Genomic DNA, 7496 nt, shown 5'->3' with positions numbered 1-7496 from the left:
CTTAACCACTAGCCTAAATCTCATTCTTATTTAAACTTTTACAACATTTATTTTTAAAATAAGGTGTTACACATACTAGGGTTTGAAGCAAAATTGCACAAAATAAGAATAATGTGAGGGAAAGGATTCAAACTTGGGTTTCAAGGGTGAACTCACTAGCTCTTAACAGCCAAGGTAGTAACTCTTTTTTTCCCATAATCGTTCAAACATAACTTTAAAAGTCGAAACAAGAAAACTTCATGTTCACTAATCTAATTTCTTCTAACTCGATTTTTAGGATGTGACAACTAGGTTTTGTAGACGTAAAGAAATCAAATTGTGTAAATAATTCTTGTGTGTCCTGTGTGTTTTTCCCATTTCCAGATTTGGTGCTAGAGAAGCATCCACTTCCTTGTCACTCCTTCTAAGCACTTAGTTTAATCACTAGCGATAGTTTAATAACTTCAATCGGTACCAGAGCTTACCACTTAAAGTAACTAGTGGAGATCTATGGTGTTGCTAGATTCTAGCTAGGGAAGGTTATTCTACATCTCGCCTTCCTATGCTTCAAGTTCAAAACTATGCTTATTGGAAAGCACGGATAGTTGGAAAAAATTTGACTTAAAAATAATTTTCTGTCATAGTGAAAAATTAAAAATTTGAAAACTAAGCTAGTTTGTGATATTAATGGCAATAAAATTTTTACGAAAAGTAATGTGTTTTGTTCGAGATGAATCCTAGATGTTTCCAGCTTTCAATTAAATGATCTTCTCCGTTATTCTCATACCAAGAATCACTTTGAGTGTGTGCACGAACAATCATGAATCAAACACAAAACCAGAAATAATTTTCTTGCTTTCAATAGGAAAGTAAATCTCTCTCTATAGAAATAGCAGAATTGTTATTCCCCAAAAAATGAATTTATACTTAGAAAATAAATTCTAAATATTTTTTTGGAAAAATAACAATATCTCAAAGTTGTGTGTAACTTATATTTTTAGCCCTACCAGTGCCATCTATTTATAGAGAGAAAATAATGTTTTTTCAATTTGTAGAATCCAAATAACACTTACTTGATAGAAAAACAAGCCCTCTATTTTTGGGCCTCTTTTTTATTAGGTCTAATTATATGTGCTTCTTGGACTTTTAACCCAATACTTTATAAATTAATCCAACCTAGTGCACATTTCTCTATTTCCAAAAATAAATATTATTTATTAAATTAATTAATTTACCAATTAAATAATTTTCTCAACTCAATTCTAATTCCGTTATAGTCAAGGAAACTTCATCGTAAAAGAAAATATGATAAAATATATTTAAGTTTCATATTCAACCGATTCTCAATGGCCAATTAATTTAATTTCACTTTTGAACTTTGATTATTTAATTAAATAATAATTCAAAAAAACTTAAATTGATTCTTAGGTCATTTCCATACTTAGTGAAAAAGCACTTTCATTTTTAAAAGTGACCATTTTCTCTAACTTTATAATTTCTATCCATTTATGCTCATTTGATTATAAATGTAATTCATTTATGGTTTCAACGAGCTAGCAGAAGGAGCGATTGGACATATGTAATTAAGGTTCAAATGATTTATAATTAAGTTCCAACTTTTTGCCTATTAATTATAAACTCATTTAGTCACGAAGTTATTCCACTATAGTATCGTGACTAAGCTCTCCCTAATTACATACCATTATGAAAGCTACTCAATCAAGGATTGTCCAAATGACTTTTTCATAAGTGTGTTACCCTCATAGGATATCTTTAATCTCTTTGATATAAATTCATTCTTCCAATATGATCCTATTTTATCTCATGGTAACCATTGCACCTTCCTTCATGAAAAGTAAATTACTAATCAAATAGTAATTAAGTCATTCGTCATAAAGACAAATGACTCGTGGCCATGTTTAATTTTTCATCTATCATGTAATGCCAACGAGAGGATGCCATTTAACTATTTCTTAGACTATGAATTCCACTATTACGAATGGTGCTACATATTGCAAAAGTTGTATGCCCAATGCATCAGCTTTTAGTTCCTATCCGTTTGAACTCAGGCTTTTACTTACATCAAAGTATATGAGTCACCCATACATTGTCCACCATTCACTCAGGATTAAGGTATGCCATAATATGAGATTCACAAGTGAATAAATCTATAAACGAATTCAAGAACTATTTTACTTAGGTCCTGTTCAATGTACTGCCAATCCAATCAGTCAGATCTATGTATCTACCTTTTGGTAGTTATCAACTCTAATGCTCAAGACAAATAATGTCCCCAATTGGACTTGATAGATGCCATATTAGTCTTTCAATCTATTTGCTCATTTTTTATTAGAATTAGGACATGTTGAGGTTCATCTACTAATACAAGTTGTCTTTTCATATTACAATCTGACCACGTAATACTGTTTAGTATTAGTTAAACATTAGATAACTAGTGAACTAATATTTGCTTCCATTTTTCTTTGTGTGCAAAAACCATTGAGGACAATAAACAAAGGAAATGTAATTCATGAATAATTTTATTAGACCAATTTGTTCAAAAAATACAAGTGTACATAGACAAAATTAATTAAATTAGGACACCAAATCCAACAATCTCCCACTTGTCCTAGTGAAGTAGATGAGCAATGTTTCATATTCTTATGTCCTCTATATGTTTTTCAAAAGTCTCTAGGTATCAAATTCTTGGTAAACAAATCTATTAGGTTTGTCCTCATATACGATATTTTGACCACATCCACTATCTCGTCAATCATTACCATCATGATAAACCGTAATATATACATATTTTTACCCCTTGGCATATTTATGGATGATCTTTCCTTGGTTTTATTGAATTCGATGCTTTTAATCCTTTAAATTCATGTTTTACACTTAGGTGAGCATAGGAAGGCGAAAAGAGCAAGAAACGGGCCAAAAAGGGACAAAATGGGCCTAATTCCGCTTAGCACACGGCCTAGGAACTTCCACACGGGTGAGCCACACGCCTGTGTGTCATGGCCGTGTCGACATTAATCCAAGTTACAATTGCACAGAGCTTGAGCCCCTTCATACGGGCGTGGCACAATATCGTGTCCCTGTCGAGCCTAAGTCTAATTCTACTCGAAAAAGGCTTATTTTGGGAGAATTTAGGCATTCCAAAGTCTATTTAAAGACCCTAGAAGAGGATTAAAGGGACACAGAGAATTGAAGGGAGAAAATACTCAGCGACAGCCATCAGAATCACCTCAAAGGTAGGATTTACATCAAGACTGAAGATTTCCATCCAATTTTCTAGAAGTTCTTTGGGTTTCTCTATGCTTTGTTGTTTTCTAAACTTTGAGATGTTTTCCATTATTATTATGAACTAAACTCCCTAAATACCTAAGGGAGATTAAACCTAAGACAGATCTTATTATTATTTGAGTTATATGATAAATACTTGTTCTTATTTTTAATTGTGAATTTAACCCTTGCTTTAATATTCTAGGATATTAATTCAAGTTTTTGATGTGCTTATCCAGTGGAGCAAAAGTCCCTGTTTAAGAGTAGATCATTCATAATTAAGCGGAGTTGTATGCAATCCTAGAGATAAGACGACATAAATCTGCCGTATTAGAGTCAAATCTAATAAGGGAATCCATAGATCGAGTTAATACGACAATAGGAGTTTTAATTAGAAAGAGATTTCAATTAATCAACCTAGAGTCAGTTGTTTTTAGTCTCGAGAGAGATATTAACATAAATTAGGGATTTCTACGGATTAAGTCAAGTGAATAAATCGTCTAACTCAAAGGTAATAAGTGAAGTCTAGGTGGATTCTTCCTTGGGTATTGTCTTCTCCATCGATTTTCTAAAAGTATTTTCCAACTTTAATCTCTGTCGTAATCTTAATTAATTAGATAATTGGTTTTAATTTAAAAAACATTCTTTAATTCTTAGGATAGATAATAAAAAGATAGTAATTACTAGTACTTTTAGTCCTCGTAGATACGATATTTTCGGTCTCACCATAACTATACTACTGTTCGATAGGTGCACTTGCCTTAGTCGAATTTTTAGTTAGTTTAGCGACCATCAAGTTTTTGGCGCCGTTGCCGTGGACTAAGATATTAGGAACGCTTAATTTTTATTACTTTAGCCATTCTTAATTTTTATTGTAATTTAATTTTGTTTTTTTTTTATTTACTAAATCTTCTTTTCTCTACTTCTGGCAGGTTTTTATAGTTTATGACTAGAAGAAACCTGTCAAGATCTGTACTTTTTGACAGCAAAATCGAAAGCACAGCGTGTAGAAACTGAAGAGAAATAAGGCGAAGCCTACAATACATAGAGGAAGAGTGAGAGGCTGATATCCATACCACAACCGAGGAGATAGCTAATAATTGGAATAATCCGTTACCTCCTGTGGTTGCTGCAAATCCAGTAAATCAGGATCTTGCTCCTCGTACTATGTATGATTATGCTAAACCTACTTTAACAAGAACTGAATTGAGTATAGTTAGACCTGCTGTTGCTGCAAATAAATTTGAACTGAAACCTAACACGATTCAAATGATACAATAGTTTGTTCAGTTTGATGGTTTGCAGGACGAGGATCCAAACACTCATTTATCAAATTTTCTGGAATTATACGACACTTGTAATATCAATGGCATTTCTGACGATGCCATTTGCCTTCGGCTGTTCCCATTCTCATTAAGGAATAAGGCTAAACAATGGTTGAACTTGTTGCTGCAAGGATCAATCACCACTTGGGAACAAATGACCGAAAAATTTTTACTTAAATATTTTTCGCAGGCTAAAATGGCTAAATTAGGAAATGATATTTCTTCTTTTGTACAGATGGATTTAGAAACACTATATGATGCATGGGAGAGATACAAGGATCTATTGAGAAGGTGCCCTCACCATGGGTTACCCCTTTGGCTACAAGTTCAAACTTTCCACAACGGTTTGAATCCTTTGACTAGACAGATGATTGATGCAGCTGCTGGTGGGACTATTGACAATAAGACACCTAAAGAGGCTTATGAGTTTATAGAAGAGATGGCACTGAATAATTATTAGTGGCAAGTTATGAGGACAAAGCCGACGAAAGTGGTCGGCGTTTTTAACATCGATTCGGTTGCTATGCTTTCCAATCAGGTAGAACTTTTGAATAGAAAAATTGATGGGTTACTTGGTTCTTCATAGGTTCATCCAGCAATGCAGTGCGATGCAAGTAGAGGTGGAACGAGCAATTTAGACTATCCATCGTATGGCCCTAACATGGAGAACGAGCAAATGAACTATATCGGTAATAATCCTCGGCCTCATAATAATCCTTATGGTAACACTTACAATGCAGGTTGGAGGAACCACCCAAATTTCTCATGGGGAGGCCAAGGAAATCAAAGACCACCCCTCTCTCAGGTGTAACACCCCGAATTTGGGCCTAGAAGTATTGGGCCTTGAGTGCGAGTCCGTAAGGAGGTTGTATATAGGTATTTAATTGTGCAATGAAATAACACAATTAAATGTCTGCTTTGGTGGTTAATGGCCCTGAGAAGTGTTAGAGAAATCTTGGGTTCAAACTTGGGCTTTAGCGAAAATTTTGGTATTAAGTGAAAAAAAAACCTGGATGCTTGGATGAGGGTTTTTAAATTATTGTGTTAAATAAATGACATAAGGAAGCTTGTAGTCTAGTTGTTGTGGCGTCATTAAGGTTGTATGGGAGCCTGGGTTCAAGCCTTGGCTCTTGCAATTTATTTTGGTTTTTTTTTAAGGGAACCTGGACTTTGGCCTTTAGACCTTATAATTAATTGGGGATAAAATATGAAACAAAAAGTCTTGTGGCTTAATGGCAAGTAGCGTGTGGAGCATCTGAGGGGAGGCATGGGTTTGAATCTCATGGCAAGCAAGGAGCTTTTTTTTTGCTAACAGGGGGCGGCAAGAGTTGGTGTTGAATTTAAACTCTGATGTTGGAGGGATCCCACATCTGGAAGCTAACATAAGAGTGGTTGCGGTCGGTCAGTAAATAGAGGGAACCATGAGGAGAGTAAAGGTACCTTTTCTTGGTTGATCCCTTTCGCTGTATGGCGTGCTCGTTTGGGTTGGGCGTCAGCTAAGAGTGCTCGGAGCGTGGATTAACTCCAATCTCCTATCAGGTGTATATTTTCTCGCTACTCTAGCTGTAGGATGGCTACTTCGGGCCGCGATGGGCTTAAAGGGGTCATGTGGGCCTAATGGGCCTACGGGCCCAATTGGATAAGTTGTTTGATTGTGTAGTAAATATTGGACTAGGCTAGGTGAATCTCATATTTGTGGCTAGATTTGGGCTAAAAGGGCCACACGAGCGTGTGGGCCCATTTGGGCCGATAATAGGCTTTAGGCCCATTCGTATTGTTATCCCTGTTTAGAATACTTTAGTTTACCAAATTACTGAAATGCCCTCGATTTGTAGAATTACCATTTTACCCTCAATTTATAGGATTACCGTTTCACCCTCGATTTACAAAATTACCGTTTTACTATCGATTTATAGAATTACCATTTTACCCTCGATTTATAGAATTACCATTTTACCCTCGATTTACAAAATTACCATTTTACCCTCAATTTACAAAATTGCCATTTTACCCTCAATTGTGAAATTACTGAAATACCCCTGTAGGATAGAATTACCAAAATACCCCTAGTTTGTAAAATTACCAAAATACCCCTAGTTTGTAAAATTACCGAAATACCACTGGTTTCTGAAATTACCAAAATACCCTTGATTTACAAAATTACAGAAATACCCTTGACTTTCTAAAAATTATAGAAATACCATTGGTTTACAAAATTACTGAAATACCCTTGGTTTGTAGATTTACCAAAACACCCTTGTAGGATGAAATGACTAAAATACCCCTAATAGGTAAAAAGACCGTAAAGCCCCTGTAGGGTAAAGTGACCGTAATACCCTTGTATGGTAAAATGACGAATATGCCCTTATGTTCCGTATGACTGATGTGCTTAGAATTTACATATATTGATATTGGATTAGTTAAGTTTGAGTGACAGGTGGTGGTTATCGTAGGTGATTGATTATGGAAACGTTTCAACTTCAACCCATAACAGGTGTGTACTAACCCTCGTAGTAGCGTAGATTAATATCTGCTAAGAAGCCGAAATGCTAAATTACCGGTATTTCAGAAACTTGTAATGTTGTGTGTGGGTATAGATGCAATAAATACGATAAGATCGGTGTTTGGATCGATGGAACGGGTAAGAACTCAATTTTGTGTACGATGGTAAGTTGGGCTTCAATGGGCTGGAATTGGGCCAAATGGGCTTTTTGGCCCATTTGGGTAAAATTGATAGAAAATGGAATTTGGAAAAAGTTGCATGTTAACACAGTTAGTATTGTTGTAAAATTTGGGTTAAGCAGGCTTAATGGGCTAAATCAGCATTTGTAGGGCCTATTAGGGGTTTTGGGCCCAAAAGCCCGAATTTGATAAGTGGGTTAAAGATCATTGTTTAAACACTCGGAA

General features: G+C 35.1%; 1 non-coding gene across 1 annotated transcript; it reads right to left on the bottom strand.

Annotated features, from left to right (window-relative positions):
• Window positions 1–4791: 4791 nt before the first annotated feature.
• Window positions 4792–4898, bottom strand: LOC128292139 (small nucleolar RNA R71). Its single transcript, XR_008282124.1, has one exon. It is a non-coding gene; the product is annotated as a small nucleolar RNA R71 (small nucleolar RNA).
• Between the last annotated feature and the right edge of the window lie 2598 nt (window positions 4899–7496).

Source organism: Gossypium arboreum, chromosome 4 (genome assembly GCF_025698485.1).
Source record: "Gossypium arboreum isolate Shixiya-1 chromosome 4, ASM2569848v2, whole genome shotgun sequence".
Classification (NCBI taxonomy): domain Eukaryota; kingdom Viridiplantae; phylum Streptophyta; class Magnoliopsida; order Malvales; family Malvaceae; genus Gossypium; species Gossypium arboreum.
This window is presented reverse-complemented; position numbering and strand designations above follow the sequence as displayed.